Raw genomic sequence first — 16,361 nt, forward strand, 5'->3', positions numbered from 1 at the left:
TTTGTAAATCCACGGACAAACTGATCTAAAAACAGTGTAAAAATTAAGTGATTTATTCTGTAGCAGCCTTACTAATGAAGCTCTGTCTGATACTGAACTTTATTTGCATCTCTCTCTCTCTCTCTGTTTCCTCCTACCACTTTTCCTGATAATAACAACCTCATATTCTTTCCAAGTGTCCACATAAAATTAATGGATTCCCCCTATACCCTTTATATGTTTCTACTACAATACCTCCAGCTCACTCTACTTAACTGTTTTATCCATCATTTGGACAGCAATAATACCTTGTTGCACAGCTGTGTCCTGCTAAACAATAATGGCTACTGATAAAGTTACCCTCAACTTCCCCTTGAGTGAGACATTAGGAATTTCCCAAAAACTGGCAGCTGAGTAGAAGAGAGAAATTCTGTTATGGATTATTCTTCCATCAGATTTGGTTGAAAGTACCTAAAAATCAGAAGATGAAAACAAAGACTGGATAATCATATATCCCTTATTTTCTTAAGGAAACGTGGGTAAAAAACCCTGCTTGCTAGATATTTCAAATAAAATCCTCTTTTTTCCATATTAAAAGTACATTAAAATTAAAGCGCACATCTCATGCAGTTTTCTCTTGAGAAATCATTTCTATCCAAAAGAGATTCTATCTAAAGACCACAGAGGGCTTCCAGTCACATTGGTACACAGAAAAAGAACAAAACAATGAAAAGTCATCAAGATGAAGATAAGCCTTGTATTTGCAAATCAGGACAGTTGTTTCCCACAGACTGTACATACAATTGCTACAAACACAGGCATAAATGAGTATACATGAACCTCTCCACCTCTTCTCATTCTTGTTGAGAGTCTCTGATTGACAAGTGAAAAAGGCAGAGAAATCATTGAGTTTTTACAGTGAGTGGAAGGCCCAGAGCTTCTATAAGTTGTGTACATACCAGTAAAGACTTTGCAGGTGGCAACTTCCCTGAAAGGATCAGTAGTAGCTGATGTATCAGGTGGTTTAGAAAGCAACTTTCTCAAATCAAGCACTGAATGGAGAAACCAATCCACTGCATGGTGCTTACAAGTAAGAACTCTGCAAATCTCAGGAATTGCTATATTTTAGAAACAAGCCAAATAAAATGTTTGGCTTCCTTCCAACTGCACCTTGATTAAGACCAGGTGAAAAAACACCATGTGGCCCACATAGAAACAGACATACTACTGTCTGCCACTTGTACGCTCCTCTAAGGATGTGGTATCCCTTGGAAACACTGTAAGATGTGCTGCTGAGGCTTATGAAAATATATCCTACCTCTAAGATGTTTCCTTACCCCTAGATCAGAAAAGATGTAAAGTGACCAAAAGGAAGATGCTACAAGCAATCTTGCCACCAAACAGTCCTTGACAAAATGGAAGGGATTTCAGTGGTAGCAAGATACACAAGATCTGTAGTATCAAATGCACTGTTGAATAGGATGAAAAAACCCCCAAAAGCTGCAGAGATTTTAATGTCTGTATTTGTCCCTTTCTGGCTCCATTTTCTTATGACACAATATTTTTTTCAATACTGATGCAATTCCAATACGGAAACAGGAAAAGTGCAAAGTCCAATAAATTTAGGAAGGATCACAAAAACCTGTTTTGCAGACTTACTACAAACGTCACAACATCCCTTTTTGAGCATCTATATGAAAGTATTCCGAGGTGAAATGCTAGGTATCATGTGTTGGATTTAGTACCACTGTAACACTGCTACACAGAGATAGCCCATCTGTGGGTGGTTTGAGCAACCCCACAACTGTACCCATTTGTGTGCAAATCCCTCAAAGGACAATTGGTCTACAGCTCATTTATTTATGCCTTTCCTTAGACAGCTGCCTGATTTTGTCTTACATCTATAATGAATATGGTATTTAACAGATATTTCAATGCTAAAACTAGATGGTCAAAGCATAAGCCGAACAAATACATTTCATAGGGGCAATTCCATTTTTTAAGGACATTCAAGTTTTAAATGCCAGAAAACAGATGTCTGTAATTTTGCTCTTATTTAAACATCAACCTTTACAAGAGACAGGGAGTAATTTTACAAGAGGTCACAAAGGAACAAAAAATTTGATTTTTAGAGGTGCTGAAGCAGTTCAAGACAGATACTTAATGGCATTCCGAAAACTGTTAGTGGGTAAGATACCTAAAAATCACTGACGTCTTGGTATCCAAACATTTAGACATATTTTGAACATTACTTCCCCATTTACCTCCTTCTTATCAATATTGCAGTGTTGTCTTCAGAAAAACAGTTATATTCAGAAAGTTTTTTTCCCATTTCACATGATGCTATTCAGCTTGCTTTTAAAACACATCTACACACATCCACACCTAGTAATTTATTAAATGTGACAACTTCCTTATCTTTTAGAAATATCATTTAGAAATATCATTTAATTACCTTTGGGACACCCTGGAATAAATTCTGTGAACTCTCTATATCTCTTGTGCCCCCCAATTCTTAGCCAAGGCACTGGCTTACATCCTTTGCCGACATGAAAAAAAATACTACTCCTCTGTGGATTTCGGTGATACAACTGCAGATTCTTAGGCGAGGATTTAGCTCACAAGGTCTTCTCCGTGTTCAAAGCAGATTCAGATGAATATCCTCCACATTTTCTAGTAGAATCACTGAAAAATGGCAATGCTATGATGCCCTCTGTTTTTTGAACACTTTTCTTTGCAGTCAGTTGAGAGTGTGATGTGTGCTGTGCAGGAGGCAGCATCGCCAGAGCGTGCGCCTGTACTGCTGCTCCTGACCCTTGTGAAAGCCATGGAAAAGTGGCTGCTCTGCTGTGTATATCATTCTGGTACAATTTCTCAGTTTATTAGAGGCCTGATCTGAAGGGGATTTGGCAGTTCCCACTTTGCTTTATCAAGTCATGGTGTTAGACTAACCAGTACTAAAGGAATTGTGGTCCAGTTAGGTTATGTATCTTGGTTAAGGGGTTTCATATTGCTGAACTCCAAACACAGACTTTGAATCTGTCTGTTAAATGCACAAGTCAAAAAAGAAATCAGTCTAAGGGAGAAATCACCTGTGCTCCTGTATGAGCACTGTACTTTTTTTGCCTTTTTCCCCTACCTTCAGAAAACACAACCTGACCTGTACTGAGTGATCCACAAAGAAAAACATAATTATGAAGCACATATATTTTTATAAACATGAATCTCACACCTGTCATCTGAAGTAGAAGGTGGAAGAAAAACTGCATCAATTAAAAAATACTAGAAAAAGCTGCTGAGGTTTTCTTAAAAAGCCAAAAAAATTTGTAAAACATGAACAAATTTTAAAGGTAATATTAAATAAATTTGGAGCAGGAGTAAAAAATACACCTTTCATCAGATGAGGACCTTAAATGCTGACCCACAAATAATTTTTAAATTTCTAAGCAAGTACTGAAATAATGTGATATCTCAGTTTGTCTTTATGTGATAAATTAACACTGCAAAAGACTAATACACATCAAACACCATGATTTCATGAAGTAAAATTCTACTCAGAAAACAGTTGTAAAACGAGCTTCTCTTTTTTTCAGGGAGGGTGGCACAGGGAGGGCTGTGCCTGGATTATTTTTGTTTTGCTTTGTTTTTGCTCTGTTTTCCTTGTTTTGTTTGATTATCTGCTTTTAAATTGGAGTACTTGTACACATATTTCCAAATAATGGAATGAAATATCACTTGGCAACAAAAATCTGATTTTTGTTAATATTATTTTTTACCACTAAAACCCCCCCACAAACCAACACTAGGTTGATTTTATTCTTGCTAGAAAATAAAGTAGCAAAGATAACTATTTAGCTTCATAGATTAGGAAAGAAATACAGGCATTATCTGATAGACTATAAAAGTCTAGAAAAGTTCAAAATGTTTTCAGCTAGGCACAAAAATGCTGTTAATGATTAGCTGCATAACAAGAGATTTATCTCTGTCTTTTTTTCCTTTTTTTTTTTTTTTTGCGTGTGTGTTGCAAAGGCAACAGAGCCACACTGCAGGTCTGTCTGTGCCATTCTTAGGCCACTTTCAGGCCGATTGAGAAAAGCTGGAAAGTAAACACAGGTGTTTTAAAACTGGAGCCGCTGTCATGGACAACCACAAACACCCTTAACTCTGATGTGGCAACGCCTCTTTCCCGCCCTTTCTTTTTTAAAGCATTGCCCAAAAAGAACATGTCAAATGTTTCACCTTTCACCACCTCAAAATAACTTGGAGCTTATAGCATTGTTTGGCAAGTCTCAAGCAAGGAGATCGTTTTTTCATTCCTTTTCAGATGCAGTCAACTCCAAATCAGTCACATAAAATAAAGAGCGATTCTATTTCTAATTATTTTATTTTCAGTGTCCCTTGATTTACCTGCAAGCACCATGTTTCAAGCTGAACATTTCCTCAAATGTAATTTAGAGTCCCTGTTTTCATGATTCAGGTTCAACTAAAAAGACAGTGAGGAGATTTTGCAATAACTAAGCAAGAGATTGAATCCAGTGGATAAGAGGATAAATAAATAAAAAAATAGCAACAACAAAAAAGCACCATAAATCCCCCAACCTATAAGAATAAACCTTGGGCTTTTTTTGATTATTGTGAAAGAATATGTACAAAAGTGAAAAAGTATTTTCTTGTAAATTAGCTCTTCCAGGAAAGAGCACATTCTGTTTAACTGCCATGAAATACCAGCTAGAGAAAAAGTATGGAAAACAGAAGCAGAACAAATCCCCAGAAATCATGGAGTCACTATTCACTTATGCAGTTGGTCGTTGGGGGTGGAGAAGGAGGAAAGTAATACATGAACAAAAAGGAAACAGCTACTAACAATTACAATTTAGTTCTGAAAAACTGGTAAACTAAACAGAGATGGTTAAACTTGGCCTGAAACTATCAACCCCAGCAACAGTCCTCTCCACAAAATGCAGAACTCATTCATAATCTAAATATGAAAATCTAGATCCAGAAAAAAATTCCTGAAATTTTATACTGAAAGCAGAGTGGTCCTCACATCTATAACAACAGTGAGTACATTGCAAACATCCAACATTGCTGAAAATATGTCAAAATCAGGTCTTACTTATTGTAAAGGATGATTTTTCTTGTCAGTCTCAGCCTTCAGATTCCAGAACGATTTTCTTTTTGACATGGATGCATACACACCCTTGTTTCATAAACCAGACACCAGACTTACTGTGTCCTGTGCTCCAACTTAAACAAACACAAACGACTTCATAAGACAGACAGCGCTCACGCATACATTTATTTATGTTAGGACACAAGTGGGATCTTTCCTTATTTTTCTTTACTTCGTCCAGCATGGTAAAGAGACAGTACTATTTATTAAAGGATCTGTCTGAACAGCCCTAGGCTACCTCATCCCCTGTTAACTTCACTGGTCATTCAAAATAGTTCACAATCTCACAAAACAGGCCTCAAGAGATGACTTGCAAAATTGAACTTTATACTAAAAAGGAGTCATTGTTATTTTCTCTAAGCCATTTTATCTAATTTTTGACAAAAATTATTAATACTTTGTGTACTTTTCAATTAGAAGTCTAACCAATAATGCATTTAAAGCTTTACTGAAAATGGCCAAAAGAACAGAACTGTAGCAAATGTAAAGCATCGAACTTCTGCCAGCTGCCAGCACCACTCATAGTGCTGTGCATTACCTAATAAATACTTAAAAGAAATCACACACACAAACACACTTTTTAAACTACACTATTTCACCTCATTTGTTGCTATTTTTGGCCTCTCTATTACGCACACATGACTTGAAAATCATATACCATTGAGACTATTACATGTAATAGACAAATTAAACCAAACAATATTGTGTATAAATTAGCATGTTCATTGGTTTGCTTTAGAAATACTTTCCTGTTAAAACAGGAGGGATTTATGCTTGGCAAAGCAACACAGTTTAATCTGATCCATTAAAAAAAAAAGTTCACTAGTTCACTAATGGAGAAAACCATTGAACATTCTGATAGCAACAATTCAGAGATAGCTAAAAAGGGAGAGAAAAGCTTGTTGAAATAACCCTTTTTAAGTGCAAAATTTTCACCCCATACAAAGATGCAGCAATAATGGTGTTATTTACCTGCAGATCTGTGAGGTCTCAGAAGTATGTTTTAAGCTAACAAACTGAGTTAGGAGAACTTTATCAAACCACCAGCTACCATTAAATAGCAATGACAGATTTATCCCTCAGCACTACAGTGACCTCCCGGTCAAAAGCTAATTTCTCATTCCTCCCGCCTTTTGTATTCAAAGTTATACTCAGTCACAAAAGGAGCTGACTTTTGAAGCAACAAACTTGCATCCATGTTTTGAGAAATGACAGTGTCTCCATCTGCACTTACTTCACAAGAAGTTATGGACACGTAGATTTGGGCAGTTATTTTTTGATGCAGCTCTGGAGAGCAACTTCTTTTTTTTGTCTCTTAAAGAATTAGCAGGAGATATACAGTAAAACTGTAAAAAATACTAATTATCGTTAAGTGTGAAAAATGAGTTTTACTTAAACAAACTGGGAAGCTGATTTTGTCCTTTAAGAAATGGGGGGAAAAAATCCCTGTAAGAAACAGATGAAAAATTGATCCCTGATCATCTGATTTTACTCAGATGAATAATAGGTACTCACAGAAGTGCATGAGGCTTACTGGATTAGGCCCCAGTTTGTGAAAATGTTATTTCTGGACTCAGACCTGCTATTCTATGTTTTAGGCCGGAATGAAGGTTTCAGAGTGAAGCTCTTAGGTCTAAAGATAGGAGTCAGAAGGGAAACAACACAAGAGGCAGAGTTGCTGCTACAACATCAACTCTGCCTGGTAATTTTTCTCTAATTACCAAAGAAATGAAATACGATGTCTGATGTCACTTTCTTCAAATATAAATACATCTCAGCAAGACTGCCAGTCTTTTTCTCCCAAAGAATAACTGAAAAAACAAAAATATGAGAAGCAGACATTCCTTTGTGAGGACAAAGTTAATAAAACATTTTATTTGGGAAGTAGACATGATACAACTGAAGTCTGAAGGTGAACTCAGCTCTGTTCTAATATTTTAAATTTGACAACCCTTGTCAAAAGATGTTAAAATTGTTTTGTGGTCCAACAAGTCACTCAGCAAGAATAATTTTTAAGCAGCTTTTCTTTTTGTTTCAGTTAAAATTAAAATCCATGCTGTGTAATCCTTGGAGTCAATCTGTAATTAAGGGGATTTGAAGCGAGACCACGCACTGCATTAATGATAAAATTTAATATCTCTTTTAATACTCTAACATAAGGAAAAAAACCCTAAGCAACATACAAAAAAGCAATTGTCTCCCTATTTTGTGTGAATGCAGCACATATACACCATTACTATGTCTAGCAGCAATGCTGTATTTGATGTCAGCTTTTTGTTTATAGACCAAACGTTTCAGGATTTAGCATCTACAGAGCTTAAAACTGCATCTGCTTGAAGGTTGGCACCCAGATTTAGTAGGCTAGATAAACAGATTTTATTTTATCTAGGTTGGAAAGCGAGTGTTTTTGTTGCTACTGTAATATAGCAATTGCAAATGGAAGGAGCTATCAACAGCATTTCCAGGGTTTCAGTCACTCTCCTCCCAATCACTCGGCCTCTCTGTCCTCCAACATCTACAACAGTTAGAGCTCAGCTGTAAGAAACAAAAGCAGATAACCAACTAAAACAAATCAAATTTATGTGATATTCTTAAATGGCTAAAATTCTAATGCAATACCAAAAAGTTTCAATGTTTGGTACACTAAGTCTCTCCTCTACATTACATGCAAGGAAAAAGTTTGAAATCTGCATCTCTTTAAAATGCAGCTAGTTGACACCAAGTGTGTATTCAAATCACTAGTTTTATCTTTTCAGAAGATAGGATGAAGGATTACATTTCCAAAGAACTCACTAAAAAGCATGGTTAAAGTAGAGGTAATCTTAATGAGATTTGGTGGGGAAGGGTTTTGAAGGGATATATTTTCCACTGAGAAAGGATAATAGATTCTTTAATTGTTTCCATCAAAGATCTTTTTTCCCGTTAAAATGTCTCCTGGTCTGAGCTCTTCTGAACGAACCAGCAAAGTATCAGTTTATTCTTACCAGATCTTTTTGTATCATGTAAGATAGTTAGAAAACAAATTTTGACATAATTTCCTCTGATTTCTGAATGCTTCTTAACAGTTTAAATGTGTATTAATAACCTAAGGCTTCACAGATCTGGGACCTAGTCCCATTAAGTACATTTGGAACTCACAAGCTTCACGATCAAAACAAGAAAGGGTTCATTTTTTCTCAAAATTCAGATCCTGTAATACTGACTTAGTATCAGCAGGACTAGTCTCCTGCAGTCACTGCCGCATAGGTATATGTGCACAGAATCTCACCTAATCCACAAGATCAGGTGTAGTGTTTGAAAACCTGGTCCAAATTATGCTACTAAAATGTACAAAATGTACTAAAATGTACTAAAATGTACAAAAATAGTTTAAATGGTATTGATTTTTTAAAAACATAACCTCTCAATTTTTCAAAATGTGTGATCAAAGTTTAAGTAAAGAATGAACTCTGTGTGCTAGTCACACCATCACCACCATCTTGATAACCCCTCCAGCATGGCAGGAACTTCTTTAGTAAACAAACTAAAATTAAAACAATCATCTTGACTGTGACCCACAAGGAAATGAGGAATTTATGAAACTGTATGGAATCTAAATACATCTAGTAAAACTGTGAAAGATGATATCTGTTCTTCAGTGGAGAATCAATTCTGAAGATGGAAAATCCAGTATCAATCAACATAGCTCAGAAAAAACTCCCTGATGGTTTCTTTATACATTGAAATTAACTACAAAAACATTTTGGTTTTTGAATTTAATTTTAAATTGCAAATTTGGCTGCGTAGCAGCTTAATACAATCACCAATACAAATTAATACCATGTTCAAGCAATGTGATTTACACTTATTTATTATTATACAATCGCATTTGTTACTTCAGCTTCCTACCCAAAGTTTAAGGACAGCTCTTTTTTCATTTCATTTTGCTATTGCTTTTTCTTTGTAAGACATATTTACCTTACCACTAAGAGAGGCTGAACTTCTAAAGTAACAACAGAGAAGACTGAATTTTGGAGACATAAAAAATTGAAGTTTTAATGGCAAATGTATTTTTCGGGAGAAATCAGACCTTCTTTGAGTATTTTCAGGTTAATACTTCCTTTTTTCTCTAAATGTAATGAGCAATTTTGATTCAGCTACATGACAGAGCTATTCATGCAGTGTTTCTAAATATAAAGATAAACATAATATATGTTGAGTTGAAATCCTAACACACTGATTTACTTCTTCTGATGTGAAGCTTACTTTATCTTTCAAGACTTCAAATAATAAAAAACATGTCAGATCATACATGCAATTCTGTCTGTGCTTGTGTTAATCAGTAAAGGTATTATTAATATACTTTCTGAATAGGTGGTACACCAGAGTGCCTGCACAGGTTTTTTTAAAAAGCTGACTCCTAGAGAAAAGCCAAAGTTCAGCTGACAGTCTGCAATCTCATGAGAAAAGCTGTGAAGATCTACTGGAAGACAGGTGAGGAATATTCACTTCATAAAGTCCACTTTCACAGAATAAAAAAAGAGTTGAAAATAAATCCTCATCTATTCTTTGCTTCAGCTCTTCAAGCATTCTCTTAATGACCTGCATACTGCTAAGGTACAAATGTAGACCTATTGCACTTGAGAAGTCCATCTCTTCTCTTTGGCCACCTGAATGTGTGAACAGCAAAGTCCTCTTTTCCATTACACCTCTATATGGTCACATATATGGAAGTCAAATCAAAATTTTCCCCTTATGTACAGGGAAAAGGGATTTTCAAAATCCTCTCAGTGATCTAGGAGCACAAGTGTCCTAATATAAAAAATGTGCCTCTGCACCAGACCAAATACACAGAAGGGAATTAAACAGGACAAGCGAAATCACTCTTAACTCCTGTGAGTAAATGATGGCTAAGCACCAAGCTGCACTTTTCAGACATGGGCTCTTTTGACTTCACCTTATTCTAAAACCAAAAGTTCCTCACCTGAAACAAAATAGGAGAGACTTCTAGATTGCAGTGAAAAGGTAAAATAAGAGAAAATACATAGCAACTTGAGGCTGCTGAATCAAGATCAGTTGGCAGCTTTACAACCACACAAAGACATAATGTTTCAGTGTCTTCCTTTACCACTTGTCCTACAGCTACTCTGAACCAAACTTAGGATATTTTGGATAAACATACAAAGGCTGAACATTCCTTTTTAGTAAATACCTAAAATTCTGAAACATTTATATTGATCCTTTATCCTATCCTTGGTTTCCTCTATCCAAGATCTGAAGTAGATTCTATCAATTCTGAGAGGTGTTTCAGATAAGGAGGTCATGGATGGGTCAGAGCATGACCTTTGCTATTTAATGACTCTGTAGCTTGTCTTTTGAAGAAGACCTTAGGTTACTACCTTTGATATGTTTTATTGAAGGACAAAAAACTTGCATGTCATCGTGCATCCAGGCTCAAGATTTTGTTTACAGCTGCTGTTCAAACAAAAGAGGATCATTTTCCTGTGCAGCATAAAACATTAGGAGTGTACAGTATGACACTGAAAAAATTACTGAAAATTTTTCATAATTTCTTATAATTTATCATAATTTCTTTCTGCATGCATGAATAACAGAACTGAGAGGGAGAAAAAAAAAGATTTATGAAATAAAAAATAATACATAACAATGACCATCTTCTTCTCTATTCATTAAATCCGGTATCTTGTCTCCAGCATCACTTAATACATTTAATATTATTTAATACCTCCAAGAATGGAAAATACTTAACTTGCCTAAACATTTTTGGTACTTTGATTTATTATGGTACAATGCTGATAGGTATTTTGAAAACTGGGCCTGTGGAGATTAGGCATGATGCTAACAGAAACTAATGCTAAGGCTGCCTTTAAATGTCACAGAAAACACTTACTCTTTTAGATACAAAATGGCTTCAGATTTAGAATCTCTTAATTAAGTTTGGAAATGTGTTTTATAGTATCAGAAAGTGGCATGTGAAGGAAGGAGTCCTAGTTTTCTTACAGTAACTCTGATAGGTTATGCTTTATGATTGCTTACAATTAGATTAACATGTGGCCTTCATTCCTGATCCATGTAGTCCTGAAATGAAGGTTTGTACTAGTGGGAAAGTAAAAGTTTTTACAGGTGTTTGAAGTGCAGCAATATGATACCTTCTCAGAAGTTCATAGGAGTACTACTATTAGGTTCATACAAGTACTACTACTGACATGCTGTTGGGTAAAGGCAAATGAACTCAAGACTGGGGTGGCAAACTATACCATTGGAAAAGGTAACAAATCTAATTACAGTTAGAGTTTTTGTTTTTATAAGAACTCACCTTTCCATATAATCAGAGAATCATTGCAAAATCTTCAAGGTTGGAAAAGTTGTCTTAGACCATCAAGTACAACAAATAATCTAGCACTGCTAAGTCCACCACTAAACCACGACTCTAAGTACCACATCTACATATTTTGAACACATCTAAGCAGCCTTCCTAACATGACTGTGACTTCCATAGTATGTTTTGCTTACATATCAGATTCTGTGATTTGAATTTACAAGATATTGATGAATTTCAGTGTAGAACACACCATTTTTTAATCATTGGTGTCATGTCTGTGAAGGATTGAAAGAGCAGGTAGCAAACAGCTTTCTAGTTGGCCACAGGATGCCTGCATAGTTTATTTCATCTTCTACAACTTCAGAACATTTATTTCTTTCAGAATATGTATTTCTAGAATACACTTATCCGAGATCTGCCTCAGGCCCATAAAGTATTCCAGTTTTGAGGTCCTTTAACAGAGTCTAGGAAAAAAACCTAAAAATGCTGTGTAACATTGAAACGTAGCATCCTTGAAACTCTAAGGCCAAGTGGCAGCACGACTCAGCAAGGAAGGAAATTCCAGAAAGTCACCCAGACAGATATCAAATGCATCAATCACAGGAAATAGGATCTATTCTGTTAAAAGGAAAACTGGGTGTGTGAAAGTACAAAGTATCTCTAAAATGCTAAATTAATATGCACAATTACAGATTGGTTAAATGAAAGACATGGATGAGAGGTTCTTGTTGACTGGAAGTTCATGGTCAGAGAAACCTATTATTACCGTGAAAGAGATGATTCTTTGCATGGAAGTGGAAGCAGTTTAAATGACTGTGAATATGATAGTCCAGATTTAGAATCACCTGAAAGCAAAATACTGAATTCCAAGAACCTGCTTCATTAATCAGAAGTAATATTTCTGCAAATTAGAAGTAGTAACAGTGACTGACCTTATGGGAAGAAAATTTCCACCTACAAAATGGAAACAAACAAAAAAAAGACTCTGCCAAAAGGTTTGAATGACCACATCATCCCAAATGACAGAAGGGGTAGTATTCAGTATATACAAATAGCTGATGTTTAAGTTCATCAAGAGTAATCTGGTGCCAAGAAAGATTTGAAGGCTATCAAATAAAAAGCAACAGACCTCCATGGAATTTTTAGTGGAACAGATGAAAGCTGACACCAACACTAAGTGTGAATGAGTAAGGAATTCCATAATGCTTAGAATTGAATCGAAGTTCAATAAACGTATCTGCTTTGGTTAAGGGATGTTCAGCACCTAGTAAGAGGAGACAAGGAAGAGTTATACTGCTCAGGAAAGGTGAACAAACTCTTTTAGCCAAGACATTGCTTGTTCAGTCTATCAAGACACATGCAGTGCCATTCTTGTGCAGCTGTTTACAGCAATGTATATGTATGGCTTGGCTTAGCGAATGAAGATTTGGGAAGGGCTCTACCCATGTAGGTGTGTCCTTTGAGCCTGCGCAGTGGATTTTTATGTGATGCACAGTTGTGTACCAAACTGGCCCCACCCTTTGCTACTGAGGTTCATCTGCCATGACCGAGCGAGCTTGGACAGTGCCAGTGAAGTCCTCAGGACTAGAACGTACAGCCCCCGGTATTCCCAGGAGGTCTCCCATCCAAGTACTAATCCAGGGCTGACCCTGCTCAGCTTCCGAGATCTGATGGGATTGGATGTCAGGGAGGCATTTAACTGCCTGTTTACAGCAATATGAAGCATGCTAAAAAGATATGGTGCTCTAGACAAGCATAGTTAATTATACAGATATAATTAATCTCAAGATCATTTTTAGGACAAATGGTGTTCACTCATCCATATATTACTTTGCTTTGAAGCAATTCTGAAAGACTTGATGTCACATAAGTGTTGTGCAGGCAACACTGTACACACAGGGCTGATGTGCCATACAGTGTGGTCAGTGAAAGGACAGCCTTAAAAATACAGAAAGGTGGCATGACCAGTGCAACCAAGGAAGCAAAGATGGGACTTGGGTATGTCTCTTTGATTCCTTCAATTTGAAAACAACTCAAGGCTTGAACGTATTCAAAATTCTGGCCCACAGCGATGCTTTAGTGAACCAAAAGCAGTACAAACGTCCCTACTGTCTATCCACATAGCCACTTAATATCAACGCAAGCTGATCACTAAAAATCATGCAAGTACTAGTATTACCAAACTTAATTTCTCTTCAACTCCCAAGTAGATGCTTCATATAAAACAAATTTATTGAACTCTCAAAGCCTGCGTTTCTAAAGGGACTCTGAGCAACTTCACTCTCAGTGAAGAACAAGTGTCTCATAATTTTTTCTCATGTTTTCCATCAGGGGAAAACATTTTATTGTTTGCTTATGGCACATTTAAGCAATCATTCTAAACTTTCAACTCCTTTTACAACTTAAGAAATTTTGGTCAATGAATACAAACATCTATCAGCGCTAAAACATTAATTACTAGATGGGAAGAGACCATCACTAAGAATGGCATTGCTACTTGTGAAAAACCTTCTGTCAAAATTTAAGTAATTAAATAGAGTATACCAGCCTGGATAGCTACAAAAACCAATTAATAAAACTGGTCACTGATAGCAATACTAGCAGATCAAATTTCTGAACTTCGTTTTCTGACTCATGGTCAAACACACATACTACATTAGTCACTTCCTGTCTATAGGGGATACACATAGGCAAACTGTTACATTCCCAAATATATGACAGCAGATGGAGAAATCCTTTGAGGGATCCCCTGAGGATCTCCAGCCCTCAATTGACCAGAGGATCAGGTTATGACATCTGGCTCAAAAGAGTAATTGGCTCAAAAGAACAACTGGGTCCAGGGAAACATCAAATAGACCATTCAATCAGAGTTCACACTTTTTCCACTAGGCTTGAAGGGGAATGTTGGTCACTGTAGGATTCTACAAGTCATTTTCTCCTCTCCAGGAATACAGATAACTGTGTAGGCTGTTGGAGTCTGTAGCAATATCTTTTAGAGACACTGTAAGTTAAAGAGAAAGGAATGCAGAAAATTATTAATTCTGCAGGAGTTTCTGCAACCTCATTTTAGTGTTTATTTATGGCATGATGTACCAGTTCACACTGATATTCTCTGAGGTGTACAGTATTGTTTAATAACCCCAAGCCGTAAAGTGACTAATCATGCTTCTAGCACAGATAAGAGCAGAACAGACTTGGGTCTAACCTCAGTGACACACTTTAAGACCTTGTGATTAAGTGTTTCTGGGTGCAGCACAAGCAAAGGCTCTGTTCAATGAAATTTAGACTGTGACTGTATCTACCCTGTCTGATAAAGTGTCTTGGAAGCCGCAACTAAAGAAAAATGTTTGTGCATTCTTATCCACATCCAGATTGTCAGCAGCATGCTTCAAGATTTACTATGTTGGTGATTTTCACTTCCACTATGTAATTAAAAGCAATTTAAGCATGCAAGCTTCAGCAAACTTTCGCTCTAAAAATTAACAGTGATTTCATGTGCTCTATAACAAGTTTTGCTGACAGGGTAGCAAATTTTCCTCTCACATTGACCTGGCATTTAAACAAGGGCACACACTAGGGTAGCTACTGGAGAGTGAAAGGAATTCATCGTAGCTTTCTACAACCTGAACTGGACAACTCTTCTAAAAGCTGAGTAAGAGAAGTGGAGACTGGCTTAGGAGAAGAAACGGAACTACTGAAACAGCTCTTGCACAAAGTTAGAAGTTGCAGCTTACTTTGACAAATCCTGTAGTATTTTATCCTCAAGTAAATTATTGGAAGAATAGCACAAAGAACCTTTCAGGATTAGCTGTAACAACATATTATTTGCCAGAGATGACCTCCAAGAAACCTGTTAACTATTTCCATTTCTCCTGAAGTGTTCTTCTGGTTTCAGAAAAATAGACACAGATCATAAGAAAAAGCAAGGGTACAGGGTATCTCCTCACACTGAGACAGATCTCCAATCTACTTCTCCTTTTCTATTTCCAATATGAAGCTGGTATCCCGGTCTTCAAACATACCTACAAAATCATTTGCAAATGTGACAGCAGTCCTTTGTTGTAGATAGCAGCCCATGACAACCAGGATGAAAAGCATGATTGCTCCACAGAGTGAGCTCTCAAGGTGAGCTTTCACAGGTTGCTATTCTTTTAGACAGAGGGAACAATGCATACTGGCCAGAGTAATTAATAACAAACTAATAACACCATACCAACAAGTGGATCAACAGCAAATTTAAACTCCTCCCCACCTCCCATCCCCCATGCAGTACCTAGGTACTGTGTAGCTAGGAACTGAAAAAGGTGTTAACACCCACTTCAGTGGTCAACATAGCTATTCATCTGTTAGCTATAAAATACAGGTAACCAGCCTTTTCCACCAGCCATGCAGCACTGAAGTAACTACAGTGCAACAAGGGCAATGGCTGAAGGTGGCAAAGTGGTGCTTGGGATGTGGCTGGTCCTTGACACATTCAAAACTTATATTCTAAATGTCTAGTAAATCAACCTGATCTGTGTTGCCCCATATAAAATTATTGTGAAGGATGCAATTAATAAATATTAAAATGCAAAAACTATAGGCTGAACTGGAATTTGAATAGAAGAGATGAGGTTGGAATCTCTTGGTTTCCCAACACTGATTCAGGCAAGTTTCCCTGCATCTCAAAAGCATGTGTCTCTTCTGGGAACAAATCAGAGGCTTTACAGCCATAAACCAGCTCTAAACTCAATAAAATGAAGCTCTGAAATTTCAGCTCTGAAGTGCTAAACCTAAAAACATTTTTGAACTAGTTTCTGCAGTTAAAGGCCACATATCTGAAAGAAGGACTTTTTTCCACAGTTAATATTGTACGCCTCAATAGCATGAATACTCCATGCTTTTCAA

General features: G+C 36.6%; 1 protein-coding gene across 7 annotated transcripts in view; it reads right to left on the reverse strand.

Annotated features, from left to right (window-relative positions):
- Positions 1-16,361, reverse strand: part of MIPOL1 (mirror-image polydactyly 1) — a 184,082-nt gene that overhangs the window by 77,696 nt on the left and 90,025 nt on the right. The window lies entirely within an intron of this gene.

Source organism: Pithys albifrons, chromosome 6 (genome assembly GCF_047495875.1).
Source record: "Pithys albifrons albifrons isolate INPA30051 chromosome 6, PitAlb_v1, whole genome shotgun sequence".
In the NCBI taxonomy this organism is placed as follows: domain Eukaryota; kingdom Metazoa; phylum Chordata; class Aves; order Passeriformes; family Thamnophilidae; genus Pithys; species Pithys albifrons.